The sequence below is a fragment of the Miscanthus floridulus genome, chromosome 7 (assembly GCF_019320115.1).
Source record: "Miscanthus floridulus cultivar M001 chromosome 7, ASM1932011v1, whole genome shotgun sequence".
Lineage (NCBI taxonomy): Eukaryota > Viridiplantae > Streptophyta > Magnoliopsida > Poales > Poaceae > Miscanthus > Miscanthus floridulus.
In genome coordinates this window covers 130391047-130412264 of record NC_089586.1, presented here as the reverse complement: position 1 = coordinate 130412264, position 21218 = coordinate 130391047, and the positions used below count along the sequence as shown (strand labels likewise).

The window sequence follows — 21218 nt, the reverse complement described above, 5'->3', positions numbered from 1 at the left end:
CCCACCAAGACGAGGGGATTTGGTCAATGTTGTCAGTAATGATGAACCACCAGCAGTCGGCAAAACAGAACAGGAAAGGATTGCACGCGAAGCACGTAATATTGACCGGTTTAATCACCAACAAATCGAAGCAGAAGCAGAAGAGGAGGCACGACGCATAAGGGTCCAGCCACGTGACCTCAACAATGCTTTCGATAGGGTGGGGGACGAATAGGTCTTCAGGACTCCAAGCGCCAACGTAGCCATTGCTATGGCGACAATGCAACAGCTACCCAATACCCCGGAAACTCAGGTAGTTCGCGATGAAATACAAGCCTATCCGATGGCTGCTATGGCCTAGACCGCAGAGATTGTAAATCAAGCCCAGGCTCCCTCCATCTCAGTCGAGTCAAGCCACAGCCACCAGTACTCAAGTCGCTCACAGCCACCCAACCTACGTGGCTCGCGCAACAACGACCCATCAGACAACCGTCAAGGCGGAAACAGTGGCCATGATGGTGGTCGAGATGACAACCGCCGTCGATAGGACAATCACTGCAACGTCCGAGACGACAACCGCCGCAACAACCACGGTCGCAGGGCTAATCTAGATGGCAACCAAGATCGCCGCAATGGCAATAACGATCTCCGCCATTACCTCGGAGGACGTGATCTGCGTGATTGCATCAAATAGAGAGCCAACGATCGTGCATCCCATGAAAGCTATCGCCGTATGGAATATGATACTACCCATGGCCCGCCGGGTTTGAAGCAGTTTACTCTGCACTTTCACCAAGTCATATGGCCCAAGAATTTCAAGCTCGAAAAACTTTCGAAGTATGACGGCAAGGAGAACCCCGAATTATGGGTCATGCTCTACGAAACCATGTGCAGATCAGCCATGGCTGATGAGCACATCATGTCTAACTACTTTCCAGTAGCTGTTGGTCATGCAGGTCACCGGTGGCTGGTCAGCTTGCCGGCAAACTACTTCAATTCCTGGCAAAAACTCAAGCAAGCTTTCATCGACAACTTCATTGCCACTTGCGAGCAACCCGACAACAAATATGATCTACAGCGGATTCGAGATCGGAAAGATGAGCCGCTGCGCGAGTACGTCCGGCGTTTCTCAGAGATGCGCATCAAGGTTCCGTCAATCTCCGACAGCGAGGCAATCGAGGCTTTCATCACTGGCCTCCGCTTCCATGACTCTCTAAGGGACAAGCTCCTTCGCAAGAGGCCTGAGTCGGTCACAGCGCTCTTGGCCACCGCTAAGAAATATGCGGATGCCGACGACGCTAAAAAGATAATTATCGAAGAAGCAGCAAGGGTTCCGCGCTCCGACCACCCCCCACACCGCGACGACTACCGCGGCAACCGTGGTCGGAGCGACAATTTTGACTGCTGCAACCAGCGCAATGACTCCCGCGACCACCGCGACCAACGTAATCAGCGGCGTAACCGCCATGACGATTATAGGGGCAAGCGTGCTCGGGAAGACGATGGCGAAGTCAACACCGTCAAAAAAGGGGGCGGACATTGTAACTACGAAGAAGATTACGCCAAAGCATTGAAGGGGCCCTGCCAGCTCCATCCCAAGTCAAACCACACCATGGAGAACTGACGTGTTCTCTAGTCTATCTACACGCGTCAACAGGCTCCGGATATGTCCGACAAGCCTAACGATGCAGGGGAACAGCGTAACGAGGACAACGACGATAACGACGCAGATCCCCGTCACAAGTATGTCAAGCCAACTGATCGTGTGCACACCATCATCGGAGGCAAAGTGTCCATCGAGACCAAGCGAGAATGCAAGCTGCTCGCCCATGCTTGCTTGAACGTGGCCAACACCGACAACCTTATCGCCGATCAACGGCTCTCTCCTTGGTCTCACCGCGAGATCTCCTTCAGTAGAAAAGACCAATGGGCCGTAATACCCGAGCCAGGACGTTTTCCCCTGGTCCTTGATCCTTGTATCAACAAAGTTCAATTTGACAGAGTGCTGATTGATGGCGGCAGCTCCATCGATATATTGTTTAAGAACAGTCCACCAGCCCTGAAGATAACCCAGGCGGATCTCAAGCCATACGAGGCACAGTTCTGGGGTGTTCTCCCTAGACAGAGCTCTACACCTCTCGGGCAGATCACGTTACCTGTGCAGTTCGGGACCCCAGACCACTTCTGCACCGACTACGTCAACTTCGTGGTCACTGACTTCAACGGTACCTACCATGCTATCCTGGGTCGACCATCGCTCACCAAGTTCATGGCCATACATCATTACAGGTATCTGGTGCTGAAGATGCCTACCGAGAAAGGAGTTCTAACTCTCAGGGGCAATATATACGCAGCTTATACCTGTGAGGACGACAGCTTTAGAGTAGCAGAGGCTCACGACCTCTCTATTCGCATGGCCATGACCATGCTCGACGCCAAGAAGACCTCGGCCGACCACCTGGAGATCCCAGAGCTCGAGGCTCCATGCAAGAACACCAAGTCCAAGGAGCACAAGGTGATCCAGCTGGTCGATGGCGATCCCAGCAAAACGGCCCCTATCAGGGCCAACCTGGATCCCAAATAGGAAGACGCGCTTGTTAGGTTCTTGAGGAGCAACGTAGATGTGTTCGCATGAAAACCTGCTGACATGCCCAGTGTACCTCGGAACTTGATCGAGCACTCCTTGAATGTCAACGGCAAGGCCAAACCTATCAAGCAGAAGCTACGACGGTTCGCTCGCAACAAGAAGGAGGCGATCAGGGTAGAAGTTACACGGCTTTTGGCAACCGGATTTATCAAAGAAGTGTATCATCCGGAGTGGTTAGCCAACCCGGTTCTTGTACGCAAAAAGAATAATGAATGGAGAATGTGCGTTGATTACACTAATCTCAACAAACACTGCCCTAAGGACCCCTTCGGCTTACCTCGCATAGACAAGGTCGTAGATTCAACCGCCGGTTGCGAGCTGCTTTCCTTTCTCGATTGCTACTCTGGTTATCACCAGATCTCTCTCAAAAAGGACGACCAGATCAAGACATCTTTTATCACGCCTTTCGGCGCCTACTGCTACACGACCATGTCGTTTGGGCTCAAGAACGCCGAGGCTACCTACCAACGCGCTATACAGGCCTGCCTCAAAGACGACCTCATCGAGGCTTATGTTGATGATGTAGTTGTCAAAACCAAGGAAGCACATACCCTTGTTGACAACCTGGAACTCACCTTTGTAGCCCTTAACACATTCCAATGGAAATTAAACCCAAAGAAGTGTATCTTTGGTGTTCCTTCTAGCATACTACTTGGCAACGTCGTCAGTCACGACGGCATATGCCCTAACCAGGAGAAAGTCAAAGTTGTCTTGGACATGAAGCCGCCCAAAAAGGTGAAGGATGTTCAAAAGCTTACCGGATGCATGGCCGCTCTCAGTCGTTTCATATCAAGATTAGGCGAAAAGGGATTACCATTCTTTAAACTGCTTAAAGCATCCGAGAAGTTTGAGTGGTCAGAGGAAGCAGATGCTACCTTCACATAGCTGAAACAATACCTTACGTTACCTCTGGTCCTCACTACTCCCAGAGAAGACGAAACACTCCTGCTTTACATTGCGGCGACTAATCGAGTGGTCTCCACTGCCATGGTGGTCGAATGCGACGAGCCCAGCCACGTCTACAAGGTACAGCGCCCAATCTATTTCATCAGTGAGGTGCTCAATGAATCCAAGACCAGGTACCCACAGATCCAGAAATTGATCTATGCCATACTGATAACATCCCGAAAGTTGAAATATTACTTCGACGGATATCGTGTGGTGGTCATGACTAAGTACCCTCTGCGAGATATAATTAGCAACAAGGATGCGAACGGACGCATCATCAAGTGGGCAATGGAGCTATGCCCCTTTTCCCTGGAATTCGCAAGCCGTACTACGATCAAGTCTCAGGCACTCGTCGATTTCATCGTTGAGTGGACAGACTTAAGCACGCCTACCACTCAGGGGCCCGACGAGTATTGGAAGATATACTTCGACGGTTCTCTCAACATCAACGGCGCAGGAGCAGGAGTCCTTTTCGTGTCGCCATCTAAGGAGCAGCTCTGCTACGTCCTTAGGATTCATTTCCCAGCATCTAATAATGCCGCTGAATACGAAGCATGCCTACATGGTTTGCGCATTGCGGTCGAGCTCGGTGTTAAACGTCTCTATGTCTACGGAGACTCGGCTCGGGTCATCAACCAACTCAACAAGGACTAGGACACGACCAGTGAAAGGATGGGTGCATACTGCAAGTCGATTAGAAAGCTAGAAGGCAGGTTTTATGGCATCGAGTACACACACGTGGTTCGGGACAAAAATCAAGCAGCAGATGCGCTGTCCAAGTTAGGATCATCCCGAGCCAAAGTCCCACATGGCGTATTCGTCCAAGACCTGCTCACGCCTTCCATTGAGGAGGAAGATCCCACGGTTGACAAGCCTCTAGACAAGCAATTGGTGGCTACGATTCCGGTGTCGAGCACCACTGAGCCATCTCCGACCACGCATGAGCCCGACTAGAGAGAACCTTTCATCAAGTACCTGACAGACGGTAGCGGTTACACTAATTGGACAGAAAACGAGCGCCTGATGCGTCGTAGTAAGCAGTATCTGCTCGTCGATGGCAAGTTTTGGCGTAAGAACGCAAAGAAGGAAATCTTGATGAAGTGTATAACCTGAGAGGACGGCGAATGTCTCCTGGACCAAATCCACTCCGGCTCCTGCGGCAACCACGCAGCCTCGAGAACGCTGGTCGGAAAGGCTTTCCGAGTAGGGTTCTATTGGCCGTCAGCAGTAGCCGACGCAGAGAAGCTAGTCCGCCACTGTGAGGGTTGTCAGTTCTTCGCCAAGAGAATCCATGCACCAGCACATGAGATCCAGACAATACCAGCCTCTTGGCCCTTCGTATGCTGGGGACTGGATATGATCGGGCCCTTCAAACCGGCTCCTAGGAAATTTACATGCGTCTTTATGCTGATCAACAAATTTTCTAAGTGGATAGAATACATGCCTCTGGTACAGGCATCCTCAGAAAAGGCTGTCACATTCCTCGACCAGGTCATCCACCGCTTTGGCATACCCAACAGCATCATCACTGATTTGGGCACTCAGTTCACCAGGAACGCTTTTTGAGACTTCTGCGATGAAAGGAGCATAGTAGTAAAATACGTCTCGGTGGCGCACCCTAGAGCTAATGGACAAGTCGAGCAGGCAAATGGAATGATCTTGGATGCATTGAAGAAGAGGATGTACAGAGAAAATGACAAAGCTCCTGGAAGATGGCTCAAAGAGTTACCAGCCATGGTCTGGGGCCTCAGAACTCAGCCCAGTCGTAACACCGGCGTCTCACCGTACTTCATGGTTTACGGCGCTGAGGCAGTCCTCCCGGTAGATATAGCTTTCAGATCAGCATGGGTAGAGAACTTCAATGAAGGCAAGGTCAATGAAGTACGGGAGCTAGAAGTGAATAGCGTAGAAGAGAAGCGGCTCGATTATTGTATACGTACGGCCAAATACCTTGTTGTTTTGCGCAGGTACTACAACAAGAATGTTAAAGAGCGGTTTTTCATGGTCGGGGACCTGGTCCTGAAGTGGAAGACGAACCAGGCTGGTGTCCATAAACTCGCAACCCCATGGGAGGGGCCCTTCATGATCAAGGAAGTCACACGACCAACGTCTTACAGGTTAGCTCACCTGGACGGTATGGACATACCAAACTCGTGGCACATCGACAAGCTTAGACGTTTCTATGCTTAACCACTGAGATATGTACTCCTTTTGTACTTTCGATTTACTTCAATAAAGCTATTATGATTTCTCCGACCACTCTAATGTGTCACTTCGAATTTTATGGTTGTTCTAACTTAGCCAGTAAAAGCCGACCACCATTCCTTCTACGGTTTTCGGAGCAGGCCCTGTCTCCGATTACTCCCAACACGTGCATGGGATCCGTTCTCTACGTTACGGGTCATCGGCAGGTCCCCCCTGGTTTGACTTTTCCGCGTCTACGTGTGCACAGGTCACGCACCTCACACTACGACCACATGGCAAACTAGGGCCGTACAAACTTCTCGGGATGACGTGTCGAGCAAAATGGTACAACTAAATAGAACGTTAACATGTTCTCACTTAGTTACACCAACATGAGTATCAAGCTTAAATACGTTTTATACAAAGCAAACAAGCTTATGATGATATACAGTTACGTTATTACAAGCTTGCCTGAAGAGGCCCAAGTTTACAATAACACAACTATGTCCTCCTTCTACAACTCTAAGCCTATTCCATTGGCTGGTCGGGGCACGCGGCACCTACTGCTCGCTGCTTCCGATATCCTACTTGAGTCTCGGGGGACTCTTGTGCTGGTCGAGCTAAAGAGGATGGCCCCGCCGATGCCTGGCTGGTCGAGACCGTAGGCTTCGTCGGTTGGCTTGCAACTAATGGCGTTTCCAGCTGACTTGTCGATGGCGCACCCTGTACAGGTGCTGTCCCACCTCCACATAGGTTAATATCGCCAATTATCTTTGACGACAGGTCCAGCTGGGCCATCCGAAGCTCCTCAGCCTTGTCTGGGTCTACCTCCTTTGGGTACCCAGCCTCCAAGCGCTTGAGATCGATCAGGGGGTAGTGGGCATGCACCATGCTTAGCACATGTGCACCCGTGTACTCACCCGCCTCCTTCACGAACTCTTGGAACCAACTCCATGCCTTTCGGCACCTCTCGACCAGTCCGAGCTGCAGTGTCCTTGGCGCTTCCTCCGTAAGCGTCGGATCAATAAGGTCGAGGATGGGCAAAATGCCAATTGCCACTTCCTGGCACTGGTTCTTCCATGTGTCTCGATCCTCGGTGGTCTCTAGGCATCGCGCCTTCCAGCCGTCACGATCTTTAATCACATCTTCTAGATGTTTCTTGGCATTGATTTTTAAAACTGCAAACCGTACAAGACATCAGAATGTAATGGCATGACAAGATAGGGCGGGCAATAGAATGAGCAAGGTGGTCTGGAACACTTACTTTTCAGTTCCTCCTTCATCTTAGTTGTGCGGTCTCGGAGTTGAGACTGGTCGCGCGCCAGTTTCTTGTTGTCCTCCTTCAGGCGACCAAACTCTGCGGTCACACGGATATTCTCCTCTTGGAGGCAGGTTACTTTGGCTTCTAAGCCTACGCTACAGCTGTCACTACCAACAATGGAACAACGCTTGTCATGCGCTTGCTGTGATAAAATGATAACTTACTTGTTTTTTCCTGCTCTTTGTTACTGAGCTGGACGACCAGGTTCTGGTTTTTTTGCATCTTGTTATGTCCTCTCCTGGTTAGTGGCTTCAAGCTGGCGGCGTAAGCGTTCCACCTCAGCCGCCAGTTCTCTATTGTTTGTCGTGATTCCCTCAATCTGGTCAAAGCACCTCTTTCGGTACCTTGTGGTCTTCATCAAGTCCTGCATACAAACAAGCTAAGTCAGACAGTTCGACTAAATAGCAGGATCAAGTGGTCAAGCCAAACATACCTGAACTTCTATCACCAGATGTTTTGCCGCTCGTTCAACTTTTAGGGTCTCTTCGACCTCCGGGATTTCCTCATGCATAACCCACTCGTCGTTCCGCCAGCGCGACACATATACATGTTGTCGTTTGTCTTGGGGACGGCCCAAGATCTCTTCTACTTCGTCCTCTTCGGCCTCTTATTCAGGAGGCGGCGCTGGTCTAGAGTTTGTAGTCTCTGCGACCACTATGGCTTTCCCACGAGCCGTAGCATCGGCAAGCATGCTCTGTGCCACCTCCGGCTGCTGCTCCTTGGCTTGGTTCGGTCCCCTTGGCGTCGAGGTATCCCCCTCAGCAGGGGTAGTGCTTGGAGCACTAGTACTTAGCTCGGCTCTCTCCTCGACCAGCTGCTCGGGGACTATCGTCTGGCCGCTCGTCTGCTGAGGTTCTGGTGAATTTTCTTCTACAGGTTCCTCCACATCTGGCTGCTGGGCAGTTCTTTCCGCCATTGCTGGCGAAGCCGTGCCGCACCCGGCCAGCTGGTCAGGATTTTTGGTGGACGCCGACCTAATATATCAGAGATAAGTTCAGAAGACAATAGTATTCAATACAAATTGTAAGCTTACATCAAGGTTGCAAATACTTACAGCTTGGAAGCACGGAATGACGTGGCGAAGGAGCGTCTCTTCGACCATGCTTGCTCCACGTGCTCGGCGGGTTCCACTGGGTCTTTTCCCATGACCAGTACCGGTGCCGGGGCTTGGCGCTTGACCCCTTTGCCGCTTGTCATCTGTGTTGCAGTGGTCGGTGATGCGATCCCTGCTGGCATAGAGGAGCCACCCTGCTCCGTCGACTCCAGCTATCTCCTCCTCTTTCGAGGGATGAGTCGGAAGATGTCTGCATCCTCTATTTCATCATCCAACAGAGGGAAGATGGCCTGACGATGTTTGTTGGCCGCCGGCCGCTTGCCAGCAGCCCTGGCCGTTGCCTCCTCTCCAACCCCCAGTATGGCCCAGTCGACGTCTTTGGCCCTGGCACTGGTCTGGGGGGTTGGGCCGGCAACTTGTGGCCAATCCACACCAGGGGGTGGAGACACGAACACTGATGCCCTATCATGACCATTACTCTGGGAAACATAAAGGCAACAACACAGTCAATTTTTGTTACAACATAACTCTACAGGTACAAGGAAGCATAATTTACCTTTGGGGGAGGTCGGCCAGCTTGAAGGCATGCTCGATGTCGTTTAACCTGACATAATTGGGATCCGCTAAGTTGAATAGCTCCCCAATCTTGGCCTTGACTTCGATCTTGTCAAGCGCCTCTTTTCTGGTCCTTGTTGGATCTGCGCTCCCCTGGTATTCGTAACCAGGATGTACCCTCCTCTGGCAGGGCTAGATCCTTCGGCTGATGAAGTTTCTGACCACGCTTGGACCATCCAGCTTCCCCCATGGGATCATCCCGAGCAGTTCTGCAATCTGTTCCAAGTGCTCGGGCTTCTCCGACCAGCTATTTTTCTTCTCCGGAATGAACCCCACGTCGCACAGAGTGATCGTGTTCGGCTCTTCGCGGACGTAGAACCACTTCTTGTACCATTCGTCCAGCGATGTGTTCCAAGGGCAATGCAAGTACTGGGCCTTCATCCCATCGCGTAGATTGAGATATACGCCTCCGGCTATCTTTGAGCCGTCGCTCCCTTTCTTCCGTAGATAGAACAGATGGCGAAAGAGGTCGAAATGGGGCTGAAAGCCACCATATGCTTCGCAAAGATGGATGAAGGTGGAGACAAGAAGAATCGAGTTGGGATGCAGATTGCAAATCCTAATCTCGTAGTACAAACAGAGCCCCTGGAGGAAAGGGTGCACTGGAACCCCAAAACCCTGCTTGAAGAAATCCTCAAAAACCACAATCTCACTTGGTTGTGGATCGGGGTAGCTTTCTCCTTCCAGCGCGCGCCATCCCGCGAGGGCCTTGTTATGGAGCACTCCCATGGTGATGAGGTCTTTGATGGTCTGATCATTGCTCCTTGACTTCCACCACTCCTTCGCCATGACTCCGGCTTTCTTCTGGGCGTTTTTCTTCGCCATTAATCTGTCCTTGCTAAAAGGGGTGGATACGGTGGAGGGGTGATGGGCGATGATTTTGGAGGAATAGGGTTTGGCAAGAGGAAGAAGAAGGCTGCGGTGGCGAATGATAATGGGGGTTGGTAAAAAATAACTTACCAGTTCTATATTATAAATAACCAAGAGTTCCGTCGTTTCGTCTGCCCGAGATTCTTAGGAGATGTGCGCGCGCGCCGCAGACGGTTGTTTTCACAACCTCGAGATCTACGCCAATAAATGCGCCCCTTCGTTACCAGTGTACGCGCCTCTTCGTTGCTAGTGTGAGAGGGCCCACACTGATGCATCTCTTTACAGGTGCCAAGCGACTGTTTGCTAGAAAGGGTAAGAAGACAGTATGACGTGTTGTACCTATCTGCTTTTTTGACCAGACGTGTACGATTGGACTTGACAGAGTAAGAAGATAAATAAATACACCAAATAATAGTACAAGCGGCGTTCGTTTTTTCGCTGCATGTCTTGTGCTCAAGTATGGTCTAGACCACTGCCGTGCTCGGGGACTGCCCAGGCCACTGTCGTGCTCGGGGACTGTCTAGACCACTGCCGTGCTCGGGGACTGCATAGACCACTGCCGTGCTCAGGGACTGCCCCGACCACTACCGTGCTCGGGGACTGCTCCGACCACCAATGTGCTCGGGAACTGTCCCGACCACTGCTCGGAGATCGTTCTCCTCGGCTACATGTGATTTGTACTCACATACAGTTGAGAGACATTTATTTAGACCTTGCTACAAGGCTTGTACTTCGCCTTCCAGCAAGCCCGGGGACTACATCGGTACGATGCACCTGCCGGTGCATCTCGTATCGCCTGTATGACGATTGGGTTCTCAACTTAACTGGGAATTCTTTTTAGACCCTGGCACCACGTGCCTACATCACCTACTACCAGGCTCGGGGACTAAGTGGGCACACTTCACCTTGCGGTGAATGTGTTTGTTTTTCGACCCCTACGCCTCTGATGATCAAGGATGCTACGCTTCAAGATTCACTTACATTTCTTTTCAGAAATACAAGTGGGCACACTTCATAGGATGGAAATCTTTTTCTTTTTTCTTAAGAGCACCATACATTCTTCGGACAGCCTACTTCTCCGGCAATAACGGTGGTCAAAAATGTCAAAAACTCAAGCTTTACTATTCGGAGAAGGTTAAAGTGGCGTGTCGCAGCATAACACATGGTGCTCGGGGACTAGCTGTGGGGGTATTAACCCCTATACCCTTACGGCTAAGATTGGGACAGCCCGGATCAGTGGGTCCGGTCCACCAAAAGACGACGCGCGGCCCGGCCAACCTGTTCGGAGTCCCGCGCAAGGAGTCAAGACAGATTTGACGATCAAGCAAGATCTTGGTCGGTTAGAATAGGAATCCTTATCCGGTCACCTATGGCAATTGTAACTGACTAGGATTACTTTCCAGACCTATAACCCTGCCCCCCGGACTATATAAGGTGGGCAGGGGACCCCTCAAAAAACATCTCTCATTGACATACAGCAATACAATCAGACATAGGACGTAGGTATTACGCCTTCTTGGCGGCCGAATCTGGATAAAACCTCGTGTGTCTTGCGTCACCATCTTGTTTGTGGCTTGCGTATCTGTCTACCGACAATCTACTACCTTGGACATACCCCTGGGTAGACTGCCGACCATATTTCGTCGATAGGTATGTATACTGGACGTGTCCGGTATGGCAACGGCTATAAAATGGCTAGTTTTTTCAAGGGGGCTATAAATACCCCCAAGCCTTTACCTTTGGAGGCTGCTGATTCTGCTGATACACTTACACATTTTTTAGCATTGCCAACTCTCCCAAACCCTCTCTTACTGAGTGTGTGATCTAAATCGTAAAATCCATTTGTGGGTTAAGAGAGAATTTGAAAAGGAGAGAAAACCACCACTTGAGCACTTGTGCATATTGTCTATTTCGTGATTTGTATTTGTTACTCTTGGACTCTTCGGTCCTAGACGGTTAGGCGTCACCGGAGACCACCCGAGAGATTGTGGTGTGCCTCAGAAAATTTATAACGGTCGATTCTGCCGCCTCAAAATCAACTAGTAGAAGGAGAAAACGGAGTTGAAAAAGGCTCCAGCTAGAGTGACCTTCGTGGTACCCTCTAGGGCTGACCTTTGCTGGGTCGCCCGTAGCCCCCTCAACGGAGAGTAGGACTCGAACGAGTCCGAACTTCGGTAAAACAAATATCGTGTCTCAATTCGTATTTCATTTGATATTTGTGTTGCTCCTGCTCTTGTGCAGGTTCTCTGTGTATATTATCATCTCTAGCAGGTACCTGCAGTTTGGTTTGAAGATAGAAATCGAAAGGAGCAAGTTTAGAGCTACTCTGCAGAAATCGTGTATACCGGACACGTTCGGTATTCATACCAGACATGTCCGGTATCTCCTACCTATGCTGAAAATATTTATTATCTGTTCTAACTTTGTGTTGCAGGGTTGTAGCTTCTATATATATTCTTTATACCTTGTATAGTCTGTGTCTAACTTGTGACGGGTGGTATTACTCTTTATTTGGAGTTTTTATTTTGGAAACCCCATTTTCTAATTGTTTCCGCATTAAAATGTGTTAATTTTCAGAAACGCCTATTCACCCCCTCTAGGCGGCATCCTAGATCCTTTTAGGGTTCCGTCTCATCCGATGGGGACCCATACCGCCGCCAACCACTCTGTCCAAGCGTATGGGCCTGGGTCAAAACTCTGACTCCAGGAAAGAGGCTGGCACGCCTCGATGTAACCCGTGGCTATGACGGGCCATATCTTGGGATTCACATCAAGAACAGTATCGGACGTGCCAGTGCTGTTCTGTCTAATCCTCATACGGACACTGACAGGCGTGTCAGTTCACCACGACTTCCACCGGGATAGAATGGAACGCCATGACCGGCAGATGACGCCTGCAATAGCGCTAGTGATGAACAGGGCCGCGACATGGAGCCGTCCCTGTTGACATCTACAGGATCAGCGGGATCCGCATGAAGGAGAAGAGGACCTGATAACCTTGAAAGCCTTCTTCTCCCTCACGTTCTCCTTTTTCCTCCTCTAAAACATGTGCTTTCCCTTCGCCTTAAAAGGGGAAGCAGGGCTGAGAGATCGGAATACGAGAGCACGACACGAGCACACGTTTGAGCGGTAATCGAACTCTCAGCAACCATTCACTCCTTTCACCAGAGACTTAGGATCCTCTCCCCCCTCGCCTGTTTGTAACCCCTACAGCAAACTAAGTGCCGGTAACAGGAGCAGCAGCGGACTGGACGTAGGGACGTTCTACCCGAACCAGTATAAACCCTTATGTCCTCCGAGCACACCATCCGAGCCAGACGCGTAAATACAAATTTACTCGTCGGTGGTCCGAAAACACTGACATGTGGAATAGATAAAATTATGCAATTTATATTTTGATTTGAGATACTTGGATACTGTTTTCGTTTAGCTGAATGAAAATGGAGCTAGCCTCTTGCGGGAAAAAAAAACTTGATACTGTCTCCGTGTAATGGGAGGAGGGCTCGCTCCATGGCCTCCAAAGTACGAATTGGTGTGCATGGTCTCCCAACATTCCCGACACATCCGTTTATCTGTTACACTATATCTATTTTTAGATGTACATATAATGTTTATTTAGGACAAACAAACTATTTCAAAAATCATAAACACCTCATCCTACACGTTACGTTTTATAGCTGTTATATTTCTGCATGTAGAATCAGTCACCTACGATCCCAATTTTCAAACACTCTCTCCTACTTTAGGCGACACATAAGTACAGACTAGAGCACTGCAGGGGCTAAGAGCATCTCCAAGAGTTCCCTAAGCATCTTTCTGATCCTTGTTTTTTTTATAAAGATAGAAAAAAAAAATCCCTCTCCAACAACTCATAATATTTACTCCTAATATTTTAGGACTTGGGAAATTCCTCCTAATTCCGCGTAACTTTACGCGGAGACACCGTTCCCACGCGTCGTCCTCTTCCCGCGCCGTATTTTGCCGCGAGGACCACCTCGGCCTCCTCGCCGTTCCTGCTATCCGGCTTCGTGCATTACGGCCCGCTGCACCACGGCGCGACGAGCCTGGTACAGCTCCTGGAAGGCAGCGTCTACGGTGGCAGCGGCGGGCTCCCGGACATGTCCAACAAGCAACAGCAGCAGCCCGTGCCAGCGCCGGCGCCGTCGTGCAAGAAGGGGGGCGGCAAGCGGGAGCGTCTGAGCGCGTCGCAGGACACGGGGCTGACCTCCGACGTGAACCCCAAGATCTCATCCTCCTCCGGCGCCCAACGGTTCGACCACGACCACCTCTGCTAGGGCTACTAATCGAGCCGCACATCATCACGTCATTACTAGCGATTAGTATAGCACTACTGTAAATAAGCACATCTACTACATCTGTGTGAGGTAGATCGATCGATCATCGATCACGGCATGCATCGAGCTACGTACCTCCATCGCTCGCCACCAGGAACTCGCCGCTCCATCGCTCGCCATCAAGAAGAGGATCGACGCAAAAAAAGCTGAGTGGAACCCAAATTTGATTATTGAGCATTGAAATATTAGAAACTATTGGAGGTGGTCTTCTTTTTTCTCCTAATATATTTTTAGGAGTTGGAAAATATGGAGTTTTTAGGAAAAAAATTTAGAGAACTCTTGGAGATGCTCTAATATTGTCTTCCCTACCTAAAGGTTTGACTCAATTAAACTTTAGCAAAAGTCCATTTCTTTGGTGCATGGATCTTTAATAATAATAATACGCTCCATGCCGTAGGTCATACCAAATGCTAGTTGGATTACCCATTAGGGTTCATCATTGCAGGCTAATAAGGAGTATTATTTTTTAGTTACTCACTGTATACCAATGTCTATATGCATAATTGTTGTAGATAATCTATTATAGGATATTTTTATACTCTAGGATTCTAATTGCACTACAACATCCAACATGCATGGAAGGAGGCATAATAATAGTAGTATTACTTGTTACCTTAAACCGCTGATGATACTACTTGCTCGGGTAACCCCAGCAATTACGCATCCTTGTCGCGGAAAAAGATCCTCCGCAAAGCACAGCTCGGATTAATGGAAAGAAATGGAAAAAAGCGGGAAAGTATGGAAGCATGGGCCCACCGCACCAACACACAGCAGATTGACACGGACACCTCAATCCCAACTGTCCCCACACGCCTCCCGACGCAGGAGAGGAACCCAACCCAAACCCAGTCAAGAGACCCCTCCTCCGAAACCGCCACCCTTCCAGAATCCCAGCGACGGCCGCTCGCTAATCCTTTCCTATCCCCCAAACCCACCCGCCCGCCAGCCGCTGATCGCAGCGCAGGCATTCCCCACCTAGCCTTACAACACGCGCCCCCTCCTCCCCCACCCCCACCCCCGCGCCTCCTTTTCCCAATCTCGAATCCTCCCACCCCCAACCCTAGCGCCCGCGCCGCCGCCATGGCCGAATCCGGCGACTCGTCCCCGAACTCCGCCGCGGCCACGGAGGACGCGCACCACGAGGCGTCGGAGGCGGCGGTGCATGCGCAGCCGCCGCCCAAGGTGCGGCTGATGGTCAGCTACGGGGGCCGCATCCAGCCGCGCCCACACGACAACCAGCTCGCGTACGTCAACGGCGAGACCAAGATCCTGTCGCTCGAGAGGCCGCTCGTCTTCGCCGACTTCGCCGCGCGCCTCGCCACGCTCGCCGGGAACGCCGGGGACGTCTGCGTCAAGTACCAGCTGCCCGGGGAGGACCTGGACGCGCTCGTCTCCGTCACCAACGACGAGGATCTGGAGCACCTCGTCCTCGAGTACGACCGCCTCCACCTCCAACGCCCCGCCACGGCCTCCTCCGCCGGCTCCGGCTCCGGCTCCAGCCGCGGCGGATCCACGCTCAGGCTCAGGGTCTTCCTCTTCCCCGTCCAGTCGCCCCAGCCACCTCCGCCGCCGCCGCAGCCGGCTGGGCTCCTTGAGCCCAAGGCGGAGCAGCGCCACTGGTTCGTCGAGGCGCTCAACACCGTCCCGCTGCCGCCCTCTAAGCAGGAGCCGCCGCCCGTGCCCCCGCCGCAGCAGCAGAAGCAGGAGTCGGTGTTCGCGCAGCAGTCGTCGCCGCCGCCGCCGCTGGCCAAGCACGATGCGGTGTTCGTCCAGCAGGCTCCGCCTCAGCCGCACATGGTGGTGCAGATGCCGCCGCCGCAGCAGCAGGCGCACGTGGTACTCGCGGCGGCGAGCCCCGACTACCTGTTCGGCCTCGACAACGGCTTCGTGCCTCCCCCGGCGGTGAAGGTCAAGGACCCGGCGGGCGACCCCCCGACGGTCAGGGAGAACGTGCCCGTGGAGATACCTGCCAAAAACGACGACCGCCATCCCAACCCCAACGCGGGCGACCACGTGGCTGTCTCCCCTGTCGTATCTCCTGCAAAGTACCAGCGCCAGATCCAGGAGCTCGAGAAGCTGCAGGTCGCCGACAACGCCACCCACCAACCACCACCTACTGCAGCGGCGCCTGCTCCGGCACCTTCCCTCGCCGCCGCCCCCGTCCCCGTCCCCGTCCCCGCCGCTCTCCCGAGGAACGGCAGCGACGACTCCCTGACCCGCGCCTACCCTCCCGCGACCCCAACCCCTACCGCCAACACGGAGTACTACCTTCCAAAGTTCCCGGAGAAGCCCCCCGTGCCGCCGCCGTCATCCGCTCCGCCCGCGACGGCCTACCTTCAGGTGCAGGGCAGGTACGCATCCGTCGCTCCTGGCTCCGGCGCGGACCATGGCCCTGTGTTCTTCATCCGCGGCGCCCCACGGCTACTTCGCCGCCACCGCCTCCCCAGGTGCGACCTCCTACCCCGCCGTGTACGCCGTCGCGCCACCCAGTGCCACTCCCACCGCCAACGGCTCCGCCCCCTCACCTGCGGTGTCGAATGCCACGGCCTACGCCCCCGCCCCCACACAGGTCGCGTACGACAGCAATGGCCGCGCCATCTACTACACCAGCATGCTCCCCCAGTACCCTTCGGCTGTCAATGGCATGTCGGCAGCGGGCGCCGTGATCGGGACAGAGCCCGCGAAGCCGGTGGCCGTGAAGCCGACCGCCTCGTGATCACACCAGCTTACACCTCACCTCACAGCACAGCACCTCATCGCCAATGGATCAAAGGAGTTTTCCGGTTTTTCTTTCATCCTCAATCCGCCCACTCGTCAATATGCGTTCGTTAATACCGTGTCATTTGGATTCGTTATTGTCCCTAGTAGTCACCTTCACCTATATATTTTCCCTTTTAATTGTCTAGAGTTTTTTTTTTTGGTTTGGCGTTCTCGGTTCATGATATGATGATTATGCAAGTATTAGTAGTTCTTTGGTGTGCTTAGATGTACATACAGAGTCTGTGGACATAATGGATAAGTACTATATAGTATTATCCTTTTGGAGATTTAGTCGAGTTGGAGTTGTTTAACAATCTTGAGGGTGTCACTTCTACCATTAGCATTTGTTAATTCTTTGGATTGCTGTATCGATTAATTCCATAAATTCAATGGCCATTTTATCTCTCGGTACTCTACTACTCTTGCACTGCACTCTTGACGAGCGTGTTATGTTATTTCTTTGTCAATTGCTGCCCCTTGTAGGCAACTACAGTTTCTGCGCTGATCACGGGACATCAGCGTGGTGCATTTATGTATGTACTTCTATGAGCTCAGGGGAGTGTTAGGTTGCACAATTTTAATGGCGTAAAAGTTCAGTCATTGTGGCGATACGGTTAGTCATTGTGGCGATACTGGTTGTCGTCCGTGATGCCTGTTGAATGTTGTTTGGCCTAGATGGTGTGATGCAGCCGCTGTCCATGTCAGGGATGTATTCTTCTGTCGGTAATCGTTCTTCCAAGTGCATTTTGATGCGTTTTGGTATGGAGAAACAGGGCACAACCTCGTTCGCCGGTCTGAAACTAAAACCTAGATGAAAAATCCCTGAAAAATACTGTTCCTGACTGGAAAAAAAGATGCTGAATAATTTAAATATACAGGGTAACCCGAACGGAGCCCAGGTCTGAATTTCTAATGCTGGGCGGGTCTGTAATGCCGGGCTGGGATAAAGTGGGCTCTGCATGAAGCACCATAAATGCGTGGCAATTACCTATCCATTAACTTGACACTGACCTTTGCACATGATCGTTGAAAACGAAGGCCATCTCCACTCTCCAGTCCCTTCCTCCTCCCCATGTAACGGCCGACGGGGGCACCGTCTCGTCTTGTTCCCGCCCATTGTCACCTCCGTCGCATTCTCGACGCGCTTGCTTGCTTTGTGCTTTGACAGCCCAGAACTGTGCGTGCTTCCCCCACCAATGACGAAAAACTGCCTGGGATGCCCTTGCATCGCAAAGAGGATCTTTCATCCTTTCGACGCCCATCGAGGTATCATGCTCACTCTACCCGTGCCCCTTTTGGGCAAAGATATGTTTAGCTTCTGCTGGTGCTGCGGCATGGCTTTTGACCAAAGCAAGCCCTGCAATGTGTTTGCTCGTCCAGTCAGTCGCCCTTTCCGTTCCGCATAGAAACAAATTCCGTGTCGTGTCATCCATTGCCGCTTTCTCCACCTGTTGATGATGGATCCCTGGCCCGGGCCGTGGCCGTGAGATCTTCTTGGCCTCGGTTAGGCTCGGCAATCAGCACTCGAGCCCCCAGCACTAGCAGCAGCCAGGCAGAACTTGGGTCGCGCAATCCTCACCATGTGATGTGCAGGTGCAGACGTGCAGGCCTGCTTGCCTTGTGCAGTTGTGGTAGTGGGTGCAAGCGGCAGCTGCTCGCTGCACTGGAACCGGGAGACGAGCCACGAGCACGACCTGGTAGAGCAGCAGCGGCAGCGAGCGCTTCAGCTTCAGCAGTGGCTGCACTTGCATCTGCACCTGCATCCGCCCGGCAAGGAAGGCAGCAGCCATGGCACCGCACATGGAGGTGGGCATGGCTCCCCATCCCCGTCCGTCCGTCCGTCACGGTCACGCTGATCGGCCTGCCTGCAGCTGCAGGAGTAGGAGCATGACCGCTGGTGCTGTAGAGGTGCCGCTTTCGAGCTCGTTCCGGTTGCCACGGGAGCTTTGAATGCACACAAGGAGGACTCTACACACTCGTTTGGTTGGGTGGCTGGTCGCCGCAGGTCACCCAGCGAGCATTAATCCCGTCTGGTGAACGGCGAGAGCTGCTGCTCATGTGCTTGATGTGAGTGAGAGCGAGAGACGGCAGAGCCAGAGCCAGAGCCGGTGGTTACTGCACCTGCCCATCGAGATCGATAGCGGCACTCATGGGCCGGCGCCATCAAAAGGCTCCGCCGCACTTGGGAAAAGGCCGAGTCCGGCCCTGCATATCTGTATGTGCTGCATGCGCTTCACTGAACCTTACCTCGCCGGCGCCGGCGTCGCGCCGCCCCATCAGAAGAAAGCGACGGTCTCTGGTGCTGTACGTGTTGCTCTGCCACGCCCTCGCACATTCCAGATTTGCTGTCCCTGCTCTGCTGCGGCGCTGCCGGCTCGGTGCTCGCCCATCGTCCGCTCCGCATGATTGCTGTTCCGCGAGCTGTCACTGATCATGATTCGCCTCGCCTCGCCTCTCGCTCTCGATCGGCAGTGCGTGCATGCATGCACTGGTGTCTGAAAGCGCAAGCATGTCTAGCCTGGACCAATGTTTCAAAATGTCTGTCCTGGACCCTGGAGTAGATGATTCCGATCATCTTTTTGATGCAGAAGCAGCAGTGTGTCTGCGATTATACTACCCGGTGGCCGTACGTTACATCCTTGATGATGATTGAACTGTTAGGGTTGAAGAGGTGTCCTGCATGTCTATGAAGGATCGAAGAGGCTTAAAGGCAGAGTGATGACCTCAAAAAAAGAAACACAGGCAGCATGGACCAGTTGGGAATGTAACTATGTTATTCGAGCTTATTATAGCGCCTGCTATGCAGCTCTCTCCGTTGCACGCCAATGAGAACTGGGCGCCGTCACGTTGTCACGGCAGAGCAAGCGTGCCCGTGCCGAGGGTCCTGATCCATGTGAATCATTGTCACTTGCAAACTCGAAGATTGCCGCGTTCAACGTTCTCCGAAGACTTTGACCGGGGTTATATTGGAAAATTAGGCATTTGCAATGTTATATTCTAAATCATGCATTAAATGCATGACTATATACGGTACTAATTAATGAAATGCATACACTAAACCATAGCAGAGTGGTTAGAAAATCATACTCCATCCGTTCTAAATTACTAGTCGCTTTGATTTTTTTTTGTTTATTCATTTTGCTATGTATCTAGACATATTATTTATCTAGATGCATAACAAAATAGATGTATCAAAAAAAGTCAAAGTAACTTATAATTTGGAACAGAGGGAGTACCCTTGAGCGGACCAGTGCTCGCTGTTAGAGCCTCGTTGACGTGAAGAGCTCAACTGATATGTAGTGCGATGACACTCTGTACAACGATGACCACCAAATATCTGCAGATGACGCTGTCGTGATAGGTGGAGGAGGAATGCTGTGGGCAACGACGTGAGTGAAAATAGTACCACACTGCCTATCTTGGCCTCAAGGCAACCCGTAGTGAAGTGCAAAGAGCTTCATGAAATATCCACCCTCTCGGTGTAGGATCGCAAGAGCGAGAGATCCTGCAAGAGTGAGAGGTTCCATAGACCTGCTCTTCCTACAAGAGTGAGAGGTTCCGTAGATCTGCTCTTCCAATTATTGGTGCATGCCGACGCACTCCCAAATACCAAACACAAATAAAGAGTAGGGAAGATTTTAATTTGACCACCACAACAAAGAAAGTAGAAGAAAATCTTCTAATTGACTAACTTAGGGGGCTTAGGGATTCCCAAATCTAATCTAGGGGATTCCTATATAGATGTTTCAGTGCACCTTTACCATGAGGCGGGGTTGGTGGCTTGGTGAATATATATAGCGAGAAGAACCTCCTTTTTTATATCAACTAGCGATGTGGTACTTATTAATGTCGCACCTTCCACCTCCACTTGTGGTCTTATATAAACATTGAAGCTTATTAGGGAACATACACAATGGGCCTTTGTGATTTATATTATTAGATTGGAATTTCTGTATATGGGTTGGAGAGTAGCCCATAAATAAATTCTAACACAAAATGCTCATTGAGGATTGTTGGCTTCGTCCTCATGCAATTATGGGCCCATACGGCCCAATTCCATTCTTGGATAAGGGAAAGCGATTAAGCGGCAGAGGCGCAGAATCCGAGCCTTGTCGAGCTTCGCTGTGAGTCTGCACTGCACTACGGACCTACCGAGCCCGTAGGCCATAGACCCAGTGAGTGCCAGGCCACATAGTTGTGTCTCGACGGGTCCGTGAAGAAACTGGGCCGGAAAGCGAGTGTTGGGACGTCGCACCCAGCTTTTGCCCCGCCTGCCCATCTCCACTCCGCCGCGGACGCCGACTTGAGCGAGCGCCCACAAGAATGGAATTGGGTTGCGTAGCCGACCGGTGGGCGGGGCCCATCCATCTCCGCCCGTGGGAGGTCCAGAGGAGAAGAAAAGCACGAATTGCTTTGCTTGCTTCTCGCTGCCGGCTGTCAGCCTGCTTGGCGCCCACCGGGGCCGCCGTAGCACGAAGAAGGCAA

General features: G+C 51.8%; 1 pseudogene; it reads left to right on the top strand.

The window, feature by feature from the left end:
• The first annotated feature begins 14967 nt into the window (after positions 1–14967).
• LOC136464806 (leucine-rich repeat extensin-like protein 1) lies at positions 14968–17147 on the top strand (annotated as a pseudogene).
• The last annotated feature ends 4071 nt before the right edge of the window (positions 17148–21218 follow it).